Here is a 21,477-nt window from a genome sequence, read left to right on the forward strand (position 1 = left end):
ATGGGATCACGAAGAGTCAGACACGACTTAGCAACTAATCCACCACCACCACCAGCAGCATACACATGTATGTGTGTATATATGTGTATACACACATACACACTTTACATGCAGCATAAATAAAACAATCTTGGATATAATTCAGTTTCAGTCCTTGACTTTATTTTACAAGCACATCCCCCCAAAATGATACTGTCATGGAAACTTGCCCAGTTATTCTAAGTCATTCAAAATAGAATCCCCTAAAGCTATACTGCTCACTTATTAACATAATGACTGCAGCCAAGTTGGAAAGAATTTTGCATTTACAAATATCCCTGCATTTCCTGTAGTTTCAGTCCTCGACCCTTATTAACATTATTTGTATATGTAGTTTTCATATAAAACAATTTTTAATAGAGCAGTTTAATGGAACAAGAGGAAACAACATGATATCTTTATTAGTATAATCTTATGTTGAGTTTCAAGTTAGCACAAATGAACCTCATTTAGGATGTAATTATTCCTCACATAAAATATTCTATTAATACTATTTATGACAAGCTCTTTGATGTATGAGAATTAAATGCAAAGGATTAATATCCCTCAGATATAAAAAGCTGAAAGGAATAAAAAACATGGCCACTTTTATCTAAATAGAAATGCAAGCAAATAATAATTTGAAAGAAAATAACAAAACCATGTTTTAAAAAAACAGCTATTAATCAAATATTATGTAGATAAATTGAAATGAGATTTTATTTTTCATCTACCAAATTGCCTGATTTTTAAAATGATAATGCTCAACTCTGTCAGTATGATGGTCAGAGTATTATTCTACTCTACATGAATAGTACAGATTGTCATGTCCCTGATAGAAATGAATTTGGCTATGTACACCAATAACCTTTAAAATATTTGAACTCTTTTATCCAAATTTTTTCTCATAAGAATTTTTCTTAAGGAAATGAATATTTCCTAAAAGAAATATTTTTATGAATAGAAGAAATATTTTTATGAATATTTCATAAAAGGCTTATGCTTATTAATCCTCTGTTGAGACCTAAATAAAAAATTACACATGAAGTGTTGACACAGTATTAAACAAGGAATTGGGTGTTTTCTTTATAAGGTAAAAAGTAGTATAACAATTATCTCACATTGAAAATAAGGCAAACTAATGACTGCATGGCCTTTCAGTGATATAATGGAACTTTTTCTAACAGTTCATCTCAAAGACTATCCAATTCCCTGGAAGAATGAGATTTTTTGAACTTACTATTTACTACTGATTAGGCCCAAACTCTGTGAAATAAGGGCTTAAGTTATATAAGAAAAAAGAAACAGACGAAAAGAAAGATGCAAGTAGAAAGATAACTCAAAAGATTATCGTTTTATTGCCCTGTAAGATATCAACCAGTTTTACATCTAACTTAGTTTTATTTCAACCTTCTTTATTTAATTCACTAACTATCAATATATATGGCAGTCTTTTCTATCCTCTTTTGGACCAGCTTTACAATTCTGTTGAATTCCTCATTAATACGTCAATCATTGACACTTGCACATTACATATTAATATTTGTATGAGATTCATACACTTCAGGTTTTTGAATAATATACTTTGGAAAAACTCTGAGCATGCATCTGTCCTTTTCTGAAGCAATGGGAAATCTTCATAGCAAAAATATGGTTAACTACCTATACAATCCCTATCTTTATTAAACGATAAAATGTTTAAAATGTGTTTTGATGGTAGAAAATGGAATCTTCTTTCAATCATAGTTAAGTATGCAGTTCAGCCAAAATAAGTAGAAATAGAATACTTCCTTATATATTTAAATTAAGATGAAAATCAATAAGGAAGATGGTACATTATACTTGATAATAGAAGAATGAATGTTCTTCTGAATCATATGAATGCTATCGAATCTGTGGTTCAGGTGTTATCAGAAGCTAAACAGTGTTAAAACATGTATTCTGATAGAAAGGCCTGTTTTAGAAGGAGGTATAACAAAATATATGTATGAATTTTGGGTCCAGTTTATTCAGAGCCTCTCTTCATATTAAGAAGTTTTTTTTTTTTTTTTTTTTGGCTGCACCATGCAGAATCTTAGTTCCCTAACCAGGCATCTAACCTGTATTCCCTGAAGTGGAAGCCTGCAGTCCTAACCATTGGACCACCAAGGAATTCTCTAGGGAGTCTTTTTTAATTTGAATTTTCCCAGTTTTATTGAGATACAATGGACACATATCACTGTGTAAGTTTAAGGGGAGCGGCGTAATTGATTGACTGACATGTATTGTGAAGTGATTACTACAATAGGTTTAGCCAGCATCCATTTCATAGATACAATAAAAAGAGAAAACAAAAAAAGGAAAAAAATTCTTGTGAGAAGTCTCAAGATTTACTCTCTTCAAGTTAGTATACCTTTTGAGAATGAAAGTGTTAATCGCTCGGTCATGTCCAATTCTTTGGGACCCCATGGACTGTAGACCACTAGGCTCCTCTGTCCATGGAATTCTCCAGGCAAGCATACTGAAGTGGGTTGCCTTTGCCTTCTCCAGGGGATCTTCTCGATCCAGGGATCAAACCCTAGGACACCTGCATGCAGGCAGAAACTTTACCATCTGAGCCACCAGGAAAGCCCAACGTGCATTATACACCAGTGTTAGCTATAGTTATCATGCTGTTCATTGTATCCCCAACACTGATTTATCTTGTAACTAGAAGTTTCTACCACCGACCTCCAATTCCCCCTCCCTCAACCCTGTCCCCACTTGTGCTGATCTTTTTATTGTATTAATTTGGCTGACTTTTAGTTTTAGCAGTGTTACTTCATTAAAAGGGTAGTAGATATGACTACAGCCTTTCCAGGTGGCACTAGTGCTAAAGAAACTGCCTGCTAATGCAGGAGACAGAAGAGAGGGGTTCAGTCCCTGAAGATCCTCTAGGAGGGCACTGCAATGCAGTCCAATATTCTTGCCTGGAGAATCCCTTGAACAGAGGAGCCTGGTGGGCTACCGTCCATGTGGTCACATGAATGAGCGACTAATCACTCCACTCCATATGGTAATCTATGAAGAAACAGCATACTATATGTTATTACATTTTACTAAGTATAACAGCTTGTTATAATCAATTAGTTTATCTGATTTACTGAAAACCCCACTTTCAATTAAGGGGAAAATAGTAAGACAGAGAGAGCTTCTCAGGTGGTGCTAGTGATAAAAAACACACTTGTCAATTCAGGAGATGTAAGAGACTCAGGTTTGATCCCCGGGTTGGGGAGATCTCTTGGAGGAGGTCACAGAAACCCACTGTGGTAGTCTTGCCTAGAGAGTCCCATGGACAGAGAACACTGGGACTACAGTCCGTGGGGTCACAAAGTTGGACACAACTGAAGTGACTTAGCACAGCCTAGCACAGTAAGACAGAGAACCTGTTTTATTTGGACAATGAAGAACTCAGAGACAATTAACTCTAGCCAGATAATTAACTAGCCAGAAGGGTGGAATCCGAACTTGAATGAGAATCTTTAGACAATCAAGATGTGGCAAAAGGGCACCAGGTGGAACAGAGCTGTTTAAAGCAAAAGGTAGAAAATCTAAAAAAAAGTTAGTGGAAGATGTCATTAAACTGAATTCCAGGACTATTATTACTGTTATTATTATTCCAATAAGTGTCTATCTTCTAAAGTTTTTTCCTTTCTTAAGGGCGCTCATGGAAATAGAAAGCATGTCTAAAAAGTCGAATGGATGTACTTTTTCTCACAGAGAAAGTTATGAAATAACTTCTTTTAAAGTTTGAGCAAGGAAGAAATAACAATCTTGAATGGTTGAGGAAAAGCCCAGAAGCACAGGTTCATTTCGGTTCCAGGATTCTGCGGTGGCAATGTTTTTTTGATTCTCCAAAAGGAAACATTTTAGAATGGCACTTTGAAGTTTTTGAAGGTTTTACATAAGCACATGTATAGTTAGTCATACAGCTTCGATAGTTGGCTTCAAGCTTTTAATTGATTAAACAGTATTTGAAAAGCCAGCTTGTTGAGTGTTGGCCAGATACCTGTGTCCTAAATAAAAGGCCAAATTTCTTCACTTAACAGCCATGGCTATTATTAACCCTAAATGAGATAAACTGACAAATCCACATAACGAAGGCTGTTCCTAGAAATTGCTCAACTTCAATGATTATGTTGTGAAACACAGATACTTTAATAAAATAAAATGGGTGTATATGAATATATAAGCATCCTCGAATATACGTCACCTGCTATATGAAATATAGCAGAATTATAACATTATGTTTTAGTGCTTTACACAAAGCATTTATGCGTTTGATATCTCATCTGATCCCAGTATGTTCAGCAGAAGAGAAAATATTATTTTAGTTTTATAAATAAGAAAAACTGAGGTGTAGAGCCATGTGATGGTTTAACTATTACTCAAAACAAAGAACAAAATGTGGAATCAAAGATGACTTAAGTATAGGTAAGAAGCATAGCTCTACCCTCTATTTCAAATCTCTCATTATGTAAATGAAGAAGACAAGATTCAGATATAAATGCACTTGCTAAAAAACATGTGTTAGCATGAAGTAGAACCAAGAACAGACCTTGTTGGCTATACTAACAACTCAAATACAGCTTTTTGATTAACATTGAAATAGAACAAAATAAAAATATACAGCCTAAATAGCATAATTAAAAACACAGACCTTAGAATTCATCTGTGCCAGGGCTCATTTTACTGCTTAAGTGCAGAAGAGAGTAGATTTCCAAATTTAATGCAGTAGTAGGCTTGAAAAACAGTTCTCCCAATTCAGTATTCTTGTAAAATTATATAACTGTATATCCTTAATCTATTTGCAAGCATTTAAATGACCAGTTCAAACCTCATAGGCCTAAATGACCTCTATTTCATACTTAATAAAGAAGGAAAACAATTTTAATCCAGTTACAGGAATTTTTATAAACTCATGAAGCACTAACAGAGTTTTTGCTGCAAAAATTATATGTCTTATAGAGACATGTGATGTGCTTATTATTAGAAATTTACTATTCAAGTTTTAATGTGCCAGAAACTAACAATTTTAACATTCAAAACTCTCCTTTAGCAAATATAATATGGGATGAATAAGAGAAGGTGATACCATACGTTTTCTGTAAGGAAATTAAACACTACTTTAGGTAGTTCAAGATAAGTGAGGTTTGACACAACAAATTGGTTACAAAGGTGTTGGAAAGAATGGAGAAATATAAGCAGAATACCAGAAAGTTGCTACCATGATTGTACTGAAACCCATGAGCTAACACCAGATTCTCAGCTTCTGGAGAAACTTCTTCAACTTCTTCCACTTTTTTAAGTATTCCTAGTGAAAATCCTGAGGTGTGCACTCCAATAGCACTGGGTCAATATTTGCAAATCTCCCAGCTTCTCCAACTTTCCAAACTCTGCCCACATTTCTCAATGTTAGAAATTAAGAGAAAGTTGACACTGAAGCCACAAGCTTGGCAAGTTCAGTTCAATCACTCAGTCATATCTGACATGACTGAGCTTGGCAAAGCATCTCATAAATATAGTTTGCAGGCTTCTAACCCTGTTGATGTGGGGAAATAGAATGATGTGGAGCCAAGAACATCATACATAATTTAAAATTTGGTAAATAGTGTTTCAGTGTAGAGCAACCTGGAAGATTACAGAGACAAAAGACATGCTTTCTGTGTATAAACTAAGTGGGTGAGAAAAAAAATTCTAGAACATGGTACAAACAGCCTGAGTAAACAGTCAGACTGTTGGTATGTCCCATCTTATGACTGTTGTAAATAGAACACTATACAGTGGGTGCCTAAGATTTGGTTCATACTGTTAATGGAAGCTCCCAGTCAACATTCCCTTTCCTTAGAAAAGGGTCAGATGTTCTAAGAGAGAGAACTATTGTCAGATAATATAATTTCCTAACTAATTTCAAATAGAATCCATACCTGAGGTGACTATTATGAAAATTAATATAGTAACAGAGATAATATTCAAAGTACATTATAACTGATCAATAAAACTCAGCTCCATAACCCTGCAGTCCCTGCCACTCTGGGTGTGTATATTCAATTCAGTTCAGTTGCTCAGTCTTGTCCGACTTTTTGCGAACCCGTGGGCTGCAGCATGCTAGGCCTCCTATTCATCACCAGCTCCCTGAGTTTATCCAAACTCATGTCCATTGAGTTGGTGATGACATCCAACCATCTCATCCTCTGTCATCCGCTTCTCCTCCCTCCTTCAATCTTCCCCAGCATCAGGGTCTTTTCAAATGAGTCACTTCTTCACATTAGGTGGCCAAAGTATTGGAGTTTCAGCATCAGTCCTTCCAATGAATATTCATGACTGATTTTCTTTAGGATGGATTGGTTAGATCTCCTTGCAGTTCAAGGGACTCTAAAGAATCTTCTCCAACACCACAGTTGAAAAGCATCAGCTCTTCGGTGCTCAGATTTCTTTATAGTCCAACTTTCACATCCATACATGACTACTGGAAAAATCATGGCTTTGACTAGATGGACCTTTATTGGCAAAGTAATGTCTCTGCCTTTTAATATGCTGTCTAGGTTGGTCATAACTTTTCTTCCAAGGAGCAAGCATCTTGTAATTTCATGGCTGCAGTCACCATCTACAGTGAATTTGGAGCCCAAGAAAATAAAAGTCTCTTACTGTTTCCATTGTTTCCCCATCTATTTGCCATGAAGTGATGGGACCAGATGCCATGATCTTAGTTTTCTGAATGCTGAGTTTTAAACCAACTTTTTCACTCTCCTCTTTCACTTTCATCAAGAGGCTCTTTAGCTCTTCGCTTTCTGCCATAAGGGTGGTGTCATCTGCATATCTGAGGTTATTGATATTTTTCCCGGCAATCTTGATTCCAGCTTGTGCTTCACCCAGCCCAGCATTTCTCATGATGTACTCTGCATATGAGTTAAATAAGCAGGTGACAATATACAGCCTCGACATACTCCTTTCCCTATTGGGAACCAGTGTGTTGTTCCATGTCCAGTCCTAACTGTTGCTTCTTGACCTGCATATAGATTTCTCAGGAGGAGGGTCAGGTGGTCTGGTATTCCCATATCTTTAAGAATTTTCTACAGTTTGTTGTGATCCAAAGGCTTTGGCATAGTCCATAAATCAGAAGTAGATTTTTTCTGGAACTCTCTTGCTTTTTCAACGATCCAACAGATGTTGGCAATTCGATCTCTGGTTCTTCTGCCTTTTCTAAATCCAGCTTGAACATCTGGAAGTTCATGGTTCACATACTAATGAAGCCTGGCTTGGAGAATTATGAGCATCATTTTGCTAGCGTGTGAGATAAGTGCAATTGTGTGGCAGTTTGAGCATCCTTTGGCATTGCCTTTCTTTGGGATTTGAATGAAAACTGACCTTTTCCAGTCCTGTGGCCAATGCTGAGTTTTCCAAATTTTCTCACATATTGAAGGCAGCACTTTCACAACATCATCTTTTAGGATTTGAGATGGCTCAATTGGAATTCCATCATCTCCACTAGCTTTGTTCATAGTGATGCTTCCTAAGGCCCACTTGACTTTGCATTTTAGGATGTCTGGCTCTAGGTGAGTGATCACACCATTGTGATTATCTGGGTCATGAAGATCTTTTTTGTATAGTTCTTCTGTGTATTCTTGCCACCTCTTGTTAATACCTTCTGCTTCTGTTAAGGCCATACCATTTCTGTCCTTTATTGTGCCCATCTTTGCATGAAATGTTCCCTTGGTATTTCTAATTTTCTTGAAGAGATCTCTAGTATTTCCCATTCTATTGTTTTCCTCTATTTCTTTGCATTGATCACCGAGGAAGGCTTTCTTATCTCTCCTTGCTCTTCTTTGGAATTCTGTATTCAAATGGGTATATCTTTCCTTTTCTCCTTTTCCTCTCACTTCTTTTCTTTTCACAGCTCTTTGTAAGGCCTCCTCAGACAGCCAATTTGCCTTTTTGCATTTCTTTTTCTTGGAGATGTTTTGATCACTGCCTCCTGTACAATGTATGACTCAGGCTCAAATTATCCCGTTGGATGGATTGTTCTTGGACAGAATTGGGGTCACCTCTTCTCTTCTCAGTTCCTCAACCACTCACACATGAAACTGATAGAATTATTAGTAGTGAAAAATTAAAGTTGGTTGTCAACCTTCAGGTTTGACTAGGTTATAGCTATTATCAGTAAATATTCAAAAGGAGTTAACTTTTGTATGCTGAAGTTAAGAAATAATTAGACTATTCTTCAATTCAGAGCATTTGAAAATATTACAAAGGGCAATCATCTATTGGTTTAAGATTCTTGGATTGCCTCAAGTATTATTCATACCCAAAATTAAAGCCTTAAATCTGGTTTTCTTCTTTGAAATACATGTTGTGAGTGAGAAATTCAAATTACTTTGTGGCAATTTGCAGAGAATTTTAGAGAATGACAAATTTTGATGATTTTTCGACAAAGGTTAAAAACAGCTAAATTATTAGTGTTAAAGAGATACAAGCATAATCTTAATGCATTTGCTAATTAGTATTTCTTCTTATTTATGTTTGGTTCATGTTTAACAAGCACATTGACTTGAGGCTAATAAGTTCTTTGACAGAATAAATGTTTATTAGACTACTAGAATATGCAAGGCACTGAATTAAAAGTCTGCTCTTAAAAGGTGAGAAGAGTTTGAGTTGAATGTGAAAAACAATGGTAATATAAAGCATCATCCCTTGAATTAAGCTGTGCATAAAGCACAGTGGTGTTATGGGGGAGAAGCAAATAAATCTATGAAGGCAAGTTAGAGGAAAATCATAATAGCTCTGAGAACTAGGTATTATTATTTCCATTTTATGAATGTTTGTGACGATAATAATTTAGAATTATAATATAATCACTTATGTGATCTTTGGAAAATTTTCCTCAGTTGATACTTACTAGATATGTTATTAAGTAAATTTGGGACTGTTTCCTTTTTTAAACTTATTAAAGATTTTGTGAATGTAATTTTAGTCCACCACAATATCAGCCATCTTTCTTTATGATGTGGAAAAGGTACTAGCCTCATATGTGTCAAAGCACTAATTTCAATTGTTATGGGCAGAATTGTGTCTTCCCCAAATTAATAAACTGAAGCTTTAACCCCCAGTGTGACTGTATTTGAACAGAGGGTATTTGGGGAATCAGCTCAATGAGGTTAAATGAGATAAGTGTGGAGTGCTGCTTCCATAGGGCTGGTGTCCTTATAAGAAGAGGAAGGGGCATCAGCACTTTTTCTCACTGTGGGCATAGAGAGGAAGGTCATGAGGACACAGAGAGAAGACAGCTATTTATGAGCCAGGATGAACATACTCATCAGAAGCTAAATTTGCCAGCACCTTGATTTTGAATTTCTAGCTTCCACAACTCTGAGAAAATGGACTTCTGTTGCTTAAGTAACCCAGTTTGTAATATTTTGTTATGACAGTCCAAGTAGACTAATATACCAATAATATGAAGCAGATACACTTGGAATAATCTTTCTTGGGGAAGAACAAACCAGAACCTTTGTCCCATAGAAAAAAGTCTCCTCCTTTAAATATTCCTTGTGTTCTTGGAGAAGAGGTGGGGGAGTTCGCACTTTGATCTGGGAGCCTCCTGAGAAGTGCAGGGGTCTCAGTACACATCTTCCCTTTGAGATCTAATATTATAGAACTTCTCAGTGAATAAAGGTGCCATTCTGGACCTAAAAGATACCAGGGTTGCCAAGGGTGATTCAAGTTCAACTTGAAGCAAGTTTTCCAGGTTGTGTCTTTCTCACTAATGTTCTATCAGAAAACTAGCCTGTGAGGGAAGACTTATTCTGGAAAACTGTCAAAACACAGCCACCATAGACTTTCCAATTCTACCTATGTTTGTTAGTGTAGGTTAGGAAGAAATGTGTGACCTTCCAAGTTGCCTTTTCTGCACTTGCTTTTTAGGGCAGTGGACACAGAACTGACTTTCTGGTCCCAGTTTCTGAGACTGAAACTTTGTGAAAGCGATAGGGACAAGGGCAGTTAAAAATCTAGACCTGCAGGTAAGCTGTTCACATTTGCAAAATTTCCTTACCAGTATTTTCTGTGAGCAGGATTGCTTTGTTTTTCCAAAGAAGGAAGAAAGTAAAGGAGAGAGAAAGAGAGAGGTGATACTAGATTTCCTCATAAATACAGGCATTTACTCAGGTGATTGATGGGAGAGATATGTTTTAAAATGTGACTCCGTTCTACTCCAATCTTGGGGCTTAACAATTTGTAGATTGTCAGATGCAGGAGAGCCCTAAAACCTATGACTTTTAAAAAAAAGTTCATGTTTGTAAACAGAAAATTCATAGAAAGATTAGAGATATCTGGTGTTGAAGTGTTAAAAATATTTCCACAGGTTCTTTGATGCTCCTTCCTTCAATAAGATGAAGCTTAATTCTCTTCCCCTTGTGTGTTGTCAGGTCTTAGAGACACTTAATAGCTGTAGGTTTGACTTAGTGACTTTCTTCGAACAGATAATGGCAGAAGAGACCGTATGGCTGATTTATTATAAAAGGATAAACTCGGGAACAGCCAGATGGAAGAGACATCCAAGGTGAGGGATGGGGAAAGGACGCAGAACCTCCATGCCCTCTCAGAGTGCTCCCCTCTCCTCCCAGTTCCGAGTGCAGTGCTCTCTGAACCCCATCCTTTAAAAATGTTATGGAGGCCCTGTTACATAGGCATGATTGATTTAATCATTAGCTATTTGTGACTGAACTCAACCTCTAGCCCCTCTCCCCTCCCTGGAGTCGATGGGGGGCAGGGGACTGAGAAGTGTAGCCCTCTAATCAGATGGTTGGTTGTCCTGGCAACCAGACTCCCATCCAAAATTCACCTCATTTACATAAAAAGACAGACATATTTACCATTCTCACTTAGTAAATTCCAAGGGTTTTAGGACCTCTGTGCCAGAAATGGGGATGAAAATCAAATAAATGTTTCTTATTATAAATCACAATATTACACAATATTATATGGTTAAATAACTATTATAATGAGACTCACTAGATACCAGAGAAATGCTAAATAGAATAACAAAGTCAAGTAACCTTTTCAGCATTACATTGGCCACATTTAAAAAATAATATTTAGCAGGGTATACACTTTTTGTGGGTATTTAATCAAAATGATCTGTTTGGGGAATAATTTTCCAGTGTACACTCTATAAAAATGTAAAGTACACATGTCTTGATTCAGTGGTTCTGCATCTAAAAATCTAACCTAAAGGAGTATTCCTAAGTGTCCAAATGGTGCACAATTGTATCGTTGTGTGCAATAGTGAAAAATAAATTGTGTAATGATCACATTATATGTTAACACTTTCCTTAATTCTTTTGATAGTTTATGAGGTAAGCTCATTTTTTGCATGATTCAGTTCAGTTCAGTTCAGCTGCTCAGTTGTGTCTGAATCTTTACGACCCCGTGAACCGCAGCACGCCAGGCCTCCCTGTCCATCACCAACTCCCAGAGTTTACCCAAACTCATGTCCATTGAGTTGGTGATGCCATGCAACCATCTCATCCTCTGTCGTCCCCTTCTCCTACCGTCCTCAATCTCTCCCAGCATCAGGGTCTTTTCAAATGAGTCAGCTCTTCAAATCAGGTGGCCAAAGTATTGGAGTTTCAGCTTCAACATTTATATAATTATGTCACAGATAAGGGAGACTGGAATGTGCAGAAGTGAAATAACTTCCTTGAGGTCGCAAAGCTACTAAACAGCAGGACAGAGAAGCAAAGCTATGTTCTTACCAATTATAATAGTCTACCTCTCATAAAAAGAAGCATTTTGAATACAGTTTAATAAGAAAGTATTTAAATAAATAATATACTCCAATTTTAGGCAACTCTATTAAAAATAGTAAGTTAGATCTATATATAGTTTGATGAAATAATATCAGAAATGATTTCCTTCAAGCTAAGCTACATATCAAGGATTGCTAAGGAAAATACCTGAAGTTGTTCACAGCTAATGAATGCAGTGCCCTGGACAGCTCTAGCAGATTGGAGCTATGTGGAATATGAGTATTGCTCTGTAGCAAAGCAGTGGAGAGCTTGGGCCCTTGAGCCAGATACGACGTTGAATGCCAACTCTACCACCTTCTGGGTGCTCAATCTTTCTGTGAGATAGTCCCTCTGTTCGTAAAACAGGGATTGTAATTGTATGTACCACTTCAAAATACTGTGAGAAACTAACAGCTGAATAAATATTAGCTATTATGACTCTGCAAGCATAGTATTAGATTACCAGAGCCTGGTGCCAGAAACCATTCTTATCATTTAGCAATCTTTGTGCTGATTTCATTCTCACAAAACAACTCTTGACTATAAAAGACTTCTATAAAATGAAAGAATGTTTTGGTCTGAGGGTGTGGCAGCAGACTTTGAGGGTAGTTAGAGACCTCAGTATAAATTAAGAAATTGCTCTTTCAGAGTAAATTGCTGGTAACTCTCTAGTGAGTTCAGTTATCATGAATTAAGTTGTCTAGGATTTGATTATATCTAAAACTAAGACATGGTCAGTTTTTTGGATCCTAAATCATGGTGAATTCACTAATATAGATACTAACCAAAGAGAACTCTTGATATCTAGGCAGTTGAAATTTTTTTTTTTTTTTCACTGTGAGATTTTTCTTTTAGGCTTTCTCTCTTAAAATTGAAATAAAAAATTATGTCTCTCTTCCTCATTGTTTAATTCCCAATCTTTAACTCAGTGCTTGACAAAAAGTCACTGTTCAATAAATATAAATGGAATGAATTATTTTAAAATGAATCAACAATTGAAAAACAACTCTTTTTGCATCAAGTGGTTTGTTGCCATTTACCTTGCTTCTGTTGAAGTGTTACTTTAGAGAATGATTTTTCCTGCATTGAAATTCCCTTTTAGTTGAGTTCCCAGTATTGAGTATTTTGCTGTGTCTTTTACAATTGGAGCAGGAATTAGAGAGTGGAAAATGAGGAGTGGAAGAAAAGAAAAGCAATGAGCTATTTGAGAGAATATCTTTCATTCTTTTGAGGGTAAGAGTTTGCAATAATGATTTATATACACAGCCAGTCCTGGCCACAGCAGAATACTGAATGTCAGGTTTATCTTCTTGCCATTAAAAATGAACAAAACAGAATAAAATATATGAAACACCTTTTTAAGCTTTGGAACAAAACACAGCATTTAACCATAATTCATGAAAGAAGGATAACTCCAGAACTGAGTCCCACATTCCGTTCGATTTTCTACCTGGGCACATTCAAACTGCTGCCTAAGGATGAAGAACTCCCAGAGAAGACAGCAAACCTGCTGGTCAAAAAGAAAACAGGGATTCCATTTTGTTGCTGCTAAAGCTGCTATATTCTGTGGCATAGACTAGCAGAGATGAGGGAGCGGCACAGAGAAGGAGCCTCAGAAACATGCATAGTGGCCCCTCCAGATGTCCGACTAAACAAATGCAGGGCAAAGCCCTGCAAGACTTGACTCCACATACAGGCACACAGTAATTGCTCGGAAAATGAGAACAGAGATTCTGGAAGTAGCCCAGTATTGGAAGAAATTGGGTTTCCAAACTGCTAGAGAGAAGAATCTTCAGGAGGGCCATCCTTGGAGAATAAGAACCACGCCTGAGAGCAGCCTTAGCATTATTTGGGAATTTGTTGGAAATGCTGGTTCTGTGACTCCAACCTGGTCTACACAATAAGAACTTTTCAGGGTGGGATCCAGCACTCTGTGGATCAGAAAGAAAACCTGTGAGTAAATTAGAAAATGTTTTTAAATAAATGGTAGTAAAAATACACCTTAATTGGAATTAGTGAGGAACAGCTAAAACCATGATCTGATAAAACGATATATATGTTTAAATGTTTATATTGGGGAAAAAAAGAAGAGGTTTGAAATTAATGTTCTAAACCTAACCTTAAAAAGATAGAGAAGGAAGGATAATTTAAGCCAAAAGTAAGAAAAAGGAACTAGGAATAAAGGTAAGAGTGAAAATCAATAAAATAAAGATCAAATGATGGAAAAAATAAAGACAAAAGTAGTTTTTTTTTGAAAGATGAATAAAACTAAAAAATATGTCACAAAATTGATCAAGAAAAAATGAAAAAAGAGAAGCACAAGCAATATCAGCAATGAAAAAGAGAATGTTGCTGTAGAAACTCTCAGATTATAAAAAGATAGTAAAAAAAAATATTAAAAATGGTATATGAATAACTTTGATAACTTAGACAATTTAATAAAATTTATTGAATGATACCAACTACTAAGAAAAGGATAATTCAATCAGGTCACATACATGCATTTTAAAATAGTGAAATACTGAGATAGCATCTCAAACTGATATCGTGATCGTGTTGTCAGATTAGTAGACAACTTCCAAAGATGATGTGATGAAAGACAATTATTGAGAAGTGTTGGGGTTAGCATTTATGTTCATTTAAATGGTTGGTTATCCATGCCTTAAATAATTTGTGACATCAGAGAAATTTACTGGGAATGTGTACGTGTACGTGCTAAATCACTTCAGTCATGTCTGACACTTTGCAACCCCATGGTCTGTAGCCTGCCAGGCTCCTCTGTCCATGGGATTCTCCAGGCAAGAATACTGAAGTGGGTTGCCAGTCCCTTCTACAGGGGATCTTCCCAACCGAGGGATCGAACCCAGGTCTCCCACATTGCAGGCAGATTCTTTACCATCTGCATCACCAGGGAAGACTGTAATTATTTTTAGTTTACAGATGATGATACAGGCTCAGAGAATTAAAGTCTAAAGCTACAGGGAGAAAGTTATTGGAATAGGACTAAAACCAGGGAGTGGCAGAATGGTAGATCTTAAGGCTGAATTCAGTACACAGACATTTCAGTTTGCTTGGTATTGCAAAAGAGAAAATTGAAGAAAATATTTGCATTTAAAGATTGTGACATTTCCATAAGAATCTAAAATTTTGGAAAATACTGAAAATATGGACAATTTGCCATTTGGGGTCTATGTTTCCATATGGAAAAAAATCATCTGAAGCTCAGTATCAAGCAGAAAGTGAATGCTAGTTGCTCAGTTGTGTCTGACTCTTTGTCACCACATGGACTGTACCCCACAAGGCTAATCCATGGGACTCTCCAGGCCAGAATACTGGAATGGGCTTCCATTCCTTTCTTCAAGGGATCTTCCCAACCCAGGGATTGAATCTGAGTGTCCTGCATTGCAAGTGGATTCTTTACCATCTGAGCCAGCAGGGAAGCCCCAGTATCAAAGAGATGGTCCCCTTAAACAGGACTTAAATAGGACATGTCACCTCCTTGACCCTAAAGGCATTTGAGGCTCAGTGGTAAAGAACCCACCTGCCAATGCAGGAGACAAAGGAGTCTCAGGTTTGATCCGTGAGTTGGGAAGATCCCCTGGAGGAGGAAATGGCAAGCCACTCCAGTATTCTTGCCTGGCAATTCCCATGGACAGGGGAGCTTGGCAGGCTATAGTTCATAGTGTCGCAAAGAGTGGGACATGACTGAGAAAGCATGCACACACCTAATTTATGACCATGTTTTTCTGAATTCAGGGCCAGAGAAGGCATAGGGAAAAGGTCATATTACACTATGAATGGGGGGACAAAAGATCATATGAGTAAGGAATCTATGACTTAAAACTAAAGGATTTGTGTTTACTGAAAAATAACAACAAAACCTGGTAATGCCCAAAGCAAGATATTATATAAAAGAACAAGACAAAAAACCAAATCTGTCCAAAATAAAAGCCCATTCTACAGTGACTAATACCCACTGGATGCTTTCCAATTTGTTGTGGGGATGCTGCACTGTAACAGAGAGACTCATAGAAGATAAATTAATTTCTCAAAATCACTTGATTGATATTGAAGAATAGCCTTCCTCTGGGATAAGAAGTGAAGTTAGACTCTATGCAATCATGACCAATGTAATTGGAAAATATAGGAGATTTTTAACTCATTTAGAATATCTAGATCTGTATTCCCTTCTCTAAAATTTAAATATAAAATTGCTTATTCATAACAGCCTTTTTTCAGTTGTGACATTCTTTCGTTTCATGAATTAAGATAACACTAAAATATGACCTGATTCCCCAGAGTGCTTATGTGGTATTTTCATACTATACATACAAGTGCCTCCACCCAGAGTCCGAAGGGGGAAGTGTCTCCTTTTCAGATCACTCACTCCAACTCGCCACAAGCTGTAACCTCACTTAACTTCCTGATTCTTCTTCCATACTTTCTAATTTACTACCAAGGTTGAAACAATTCAATGCATGTAGAGCCACTGAGATGCAACATAGCCCTTATAATGAACCCTGCTTCATAGTAGGCTATATTACATGAAATCAAATTAATTTGGCATAGTACTTGTCACAGAGTAGATTTTCAATAAATAAATTTCAAATTTAATCTAGATTACTCTGAGGTCTATAGTATTGGTTATGATGGTTGTTTCTAGACTCAGAAGAAGAGGATTCTGAGATTATTTTTATGATTATTTATTCATTTGTTTAATATGTGTAACACATCTAAATCTGGAAAGGGGGAAAAACAAGGCTAAGCTGATGAATTAGAATCAATTTGAAAATAAAATCCAATCTGACTTTTACTAAATGTACTTTTAGGTTAAAAGTATTAGCCAGCCCTTTATTTGGCATAGTATTTTCTATAGCATGTTAATACAAGATTTTCTTTGACTTGTACTTGGATCCAGCATTAATATTACAAAGATTACTTGTTGCTTTAGAAATGAAAGTCTTGTTCAGTCCTATCCAAGTTCTACTTAATACATCTCCTTATCCTTATTTAAACTCACTGTGGCCTTAGTTTTTTTAAACCAACACAATGGGAATAATATTCTGTGAACCCTGCTTCATAGTATGTTATGTTACATGAGACCAAATTATTATCACATTGTGTCTATCATAGTGTAGGTTTTCAATAAATAAATTTCAAGTTTAATCTTTATATTACTCTGAGGACTGTGGTATTGGGTACAGTGGCTGTTTCTAGATGCAGAATGCTATATTGTTGGCTCTAGACCTCTGGCTCTAACAGCTTGTCCCTCTATATACTTTCTGTACAAATTGACTCGCCAAATTGGAAACAGCAACATGAGCCTTTAGGACCACCATACTCCCACTTTTCCTTAATTATAACTTGCAAAATATTAATTGCAATTAAAAATAACATCAGAATAGAATTGAAACATGTATATTATCATATGTGAACTAGATCGTCAGTCCAGGTTCAATGCATGAGACAGGGTGCTGGGGCTGGTGCACTGGGATGACCCAGAGGGATGGGATGGGGAGGGAGGTGGGAGGGGGGTTCAGGATGGGGAACACATGTACACCCGTGGTGGATTCATGTCAGTATATGGCAAAAACCAGGACAATATTGTAAAGTAATTAGCCTCCAATTGAATTTTTAAAAAATAAATAAAAATAAAAATAACATTCAAGTCTCCCCTGAAGGGAAGTATTCTCTTATGTCATCTGACTAAAATTCTCTCCAAAAGAAATTTGCTTCCTGGGTTTCATTGTACACAGACTGCAGAGTGAAAATGTCTTTGTGAGAGATGAGGGAGAAATAGCCACCCTAAAACCATCAGGGACGGGTACTAAGAATTTTGTTAGTTCATGAATTCATCCAATTAGCAGTATTTCCCGAGTCCCTACTATGGAAAAGCATTATTTTGTGTTCTAATAATGTGAAAAATGAGACAAAAAAAATTCCTGCTTTTATGCACAAAAGACAAAAATAAGTGGTCAAATAAAGACTATAGAGATTGAATCAAGTAGCAGAGGGATAAATTTTAAAATAGTTGCTTCAGTCAACCATTGCATTGAAAATGCTGCATAACAAGCTACCCTAAAACTCAGTTACTTAAATAATTAATTCTCTGTGTATAGCTGTGAGTTAGTCAGCGTGATCCTGCCCTAGGCTCAGGAAACTCTGCCTCACCATTGCAGTTTTGCAGGTTGACCAGTTCTACTTTGCTTGATGTTTCTTCTCATTTTGGGGCAAACCAGGGAAAGTTCTTGTGGCAATGGCCGAAGAGCAACAGGGCAAGTCCCAAGATGCACACTGATGTCAAGCCTTTGTTTTCCTTATGTGGACTAATATCTCCTGTCTACTAGTATCTCCTTGGCTAAAGCAAGCCTCATGGCCGAAGTCAGTCAAGGGTGTGAAGTATAGTCTACCCACCCTGGGAGGGTGCACAAGATGAATATTTGCTCAATGAAGGTCACAAAAATTCAGACAGGACTGAGTGACTAACACTTTCAGTTTCTATCTGATTTAAACATTTATTGCAGATCTCTGAAGGAAAATGTTGGCTTCTTTAGGGGAAAGTCAGAAGCCCGTTGTGCTTGAAATATAGACAGAGAGGGAATCAGAGGCCCATTCAGGATAATTAAGGTCACAGTCAGAAGTTCCTCCTAAATACATCAGGAAACTTTTAGAGGGTTTTAAACAGAGAGTAACAAGAATAGATTTACCTAAGAAAGAAAGAAAACAAAAACAGCAAAAAACAACAAAAAACTTCTCTGGATGGTGACTAGATTGAAATGGATTAAGACTGTTGGTAGGTGGACTATGTAAGTGACTCTTACTGCAGCCCAGAGGAGCAGGGCTGGCTCAGGCCTGAATGGTGATAAGAAGATGATAGCTTGGAGCTGAATGGTGATGATGGAGTCAGGAAAGGGACTGGGACTTGGAATACATTTGTGTGGCAGATCTGCACCCTAGGGAGATCTGGTAACTTGGAAGTGACAGGGGCGCGGAAATTGTAAATGACTTCCAGTTTTTGGATCTGTGCAATTCAGTGAATGATGGTTCTAGTTGCTGAAATGGGGAACACTAAGGGAGGAGAATATTTTTAGAAAGGTGTTTGAAGGATTCAAAAGTTTTATTTTGGGCATGCCATGGCCTCGGGTGGAAACCCTGACACCCTGGAAACAGAAGCAAGTCTGTCTGAAGGCCCTTGACTGGACACCGAGTCCTGGAGTGGGGCTTATCTTCTTGGGCCAGCGGAGGGTCAAGGGCAGGAGTGTCCTTTGTGCAGGGTCACAAGGGCAGCACCTGTGCATCACCGGTGGTGCTCAGCTACCCTGAGCTCCAGGTCCTCCAGGAAGCCTCCCTCATCCTGCAAGACCAGGATCCCTCCCGGTGTCCCCTCATTTCTCTTCATCACACTGGAATGGAATTCACCCGTTCATCTCCCCTGCGTGCTAAGCCGCTTCAGTCGTGTCTGACTCTTTGAAGCCCCAGGGGCTGCAGCCCACCAGGCTCCACTGTCCTTGGGATACACCAGGCAAGAATCCTGGAGTGGGTTGCCTTACCCTCCTACTAGGGATCTTCGTGGCCCAGGGATTGAACCCGAGTCTCTTACATCTCCTGCAAGGGCAGGAGATGCCCACTAGTGGATGCCCACTAGTGCCATCTGAGAAGCCCTTAGCTCCCCTACTAGAATAAAAACCCCATGATGGGTGATAGGAACCATGCTGTCTTGCCCACCAGTTGTAGCCTTGGCACCTAACACAATGCCTGGCACACAGAAGACACTCGAATAGACACACAATTCATGAACTTTGGAGTCAACAGCTCAGGGAGACTCGGCTAAAGTAGAGCTTGTGGCGGAAGCTTCTGCAGCTTCAGTGTCTTCCCATTCCTGCTCCCCTGCCTGCTCCCAAACCTGCCATCCTTCTCCTTTACTCAGAAGACACTTTAGTCAAATTTACATTAGCAGAAATGAATTGATACCCTGCTGACAGTTTGGTGAGGATTAAATGAGGTCACACAGAAAGAAATTTAGCGTAACAGGGCTGTGGTAAGCCCTCAGTGAGTGAATGTACTGCTGAGGCTCACTCAGTCGTGCCTGACTCTTGGTGACCCCCACGGACTGTAGCCCACCAGGCCCCTTTGTCCATGGGGTTTTTTCAGGCAAGAATACTGAAATGGGTTGCCATTTCTTCCTCCAGGGGATCTTCCTGACCCAGGGGTCGAACCCGCATCTCTTGCATCCCTGCACTGGCAGACGGATTATTTACTACTGAGGCACCTGGGAAGCATGCAAGTAAATGTAAACCCCTATTAATTCTGAGGTGACTTCTTGCTTTTCAAGACACAATTCCCTTGTTCCTATCCCTCTGTCCCTTTCTTTAGCAGTGGAATTAACCCCCTTGTCATCTGTGTCCTAGGCCTCTTTCTTATGTGTGTGCTATTATAGTACCTCTCACACTGTATTAAAATTACTAGTTTAGGAGATACTTGCACACCTTATGACCTGTGATCAGAGCACTCTCCCTATTACAAGAGTCCTCCATTCACTGTAATAATTGCTTTCAATAAAGACTCTCCTTACCTCAAAAAAAAAAAAAAAGTTGTCTTTTGGACAGCAAGTATACTTTAAGTAGAACTGCTGAAGATGTGATTAGATATGCAATTTGAGAAGTTGGAGATGCAAACTGAGGGGATATTAGGGAATAGATAGGATTCACAACCATGAGATTTAACAAAATCAGCAGGGAAAGAATCTAAGTTGAAAAAAATAGTAAGACCAAGGAGTAGTAATAGTATAGACCATTATGTTCCAAATTGAGTGTCTAATATTATCTTCAGATAAAGAAGAAAAAAGTCACTGAATCTGCTTCTGCTAAATGGGGACTCAAGTACTTTTGTTCAGTTTTGTGTGTTACAGGTGATACAGAAATCTTCTTAGATTTTATAATTAAAAAGAAAAGAGAGAGAAATGCTTTTCTTTAAAATAAAACTCATTCATCTCATTTTTACTCAAAATAATTATACTGTAATTTGTAAAACTAAAAAAAAAAGAAAAGAAGAAGAAGAAGATTGTTAAGAGCTTTTCCTGTAATTCTTTCATTTTGATGTTGTCAGGAGAGAGCATTCTCCTTGTTCTGTCTCATCTCAACAAAGATTTGGAGTGATGGACATTAAAGCCCTCAGTATGTCATAGCTCTTGGGTCTTGGATAGACCATGTTATAGCTCTCAGGTCTCGAAAAGACCGTGCTATAGCTCTTAGACAGATCAGGGCTACAGCTCTGTGTTACAACTCAATTTTATTTAGAAAATAGCAGGAAAATACATCCTCAAGGCGTGAGGGCATGCCGACCCAAAGACGCAAAGAGAAGAGCGTGGGGAGCGTGCCAGTGTGTGGGAGAGACCCCTGGCCCTTCAGCTTCTCTTTTTATACGTTTTTTCTCCCCTGGGCCTGCCCTGTGTAAATTGGGCTAGACAGGAGTGCTGTTTGTTCTACCTGAGGTCCTCACTCTGGTCCTCGGACCTTCCTTTGTTCTATTTTCACAGGTTTTTCCCTTCCTTGTCTTTTAGCCACTGCCAGTCTGGACTCCTGTTTCCTATTCTAACTACCTAACCATCTTACTCAAAAAAAGAGCTTGTAAGGACAATTGCTGGAGCTTTACAGATAGA

Source organism: Odocoileus virginianus, chromosome 24, assembly GCF_023699985.2.
Source record: "Odocoileus virginianus isolate 20LAN1187 ecotype Illinois chromosome 24, Ovbor_1.2, whole genome shotgun sequence".
Classification (NCBI taxonomy): domain Eukaryota; kingdom Metazoa; phylum Chordata; class Mammalia; order Artiodactyla; family Cervidae; genus Odocoileus; species Odocoileus virginianus.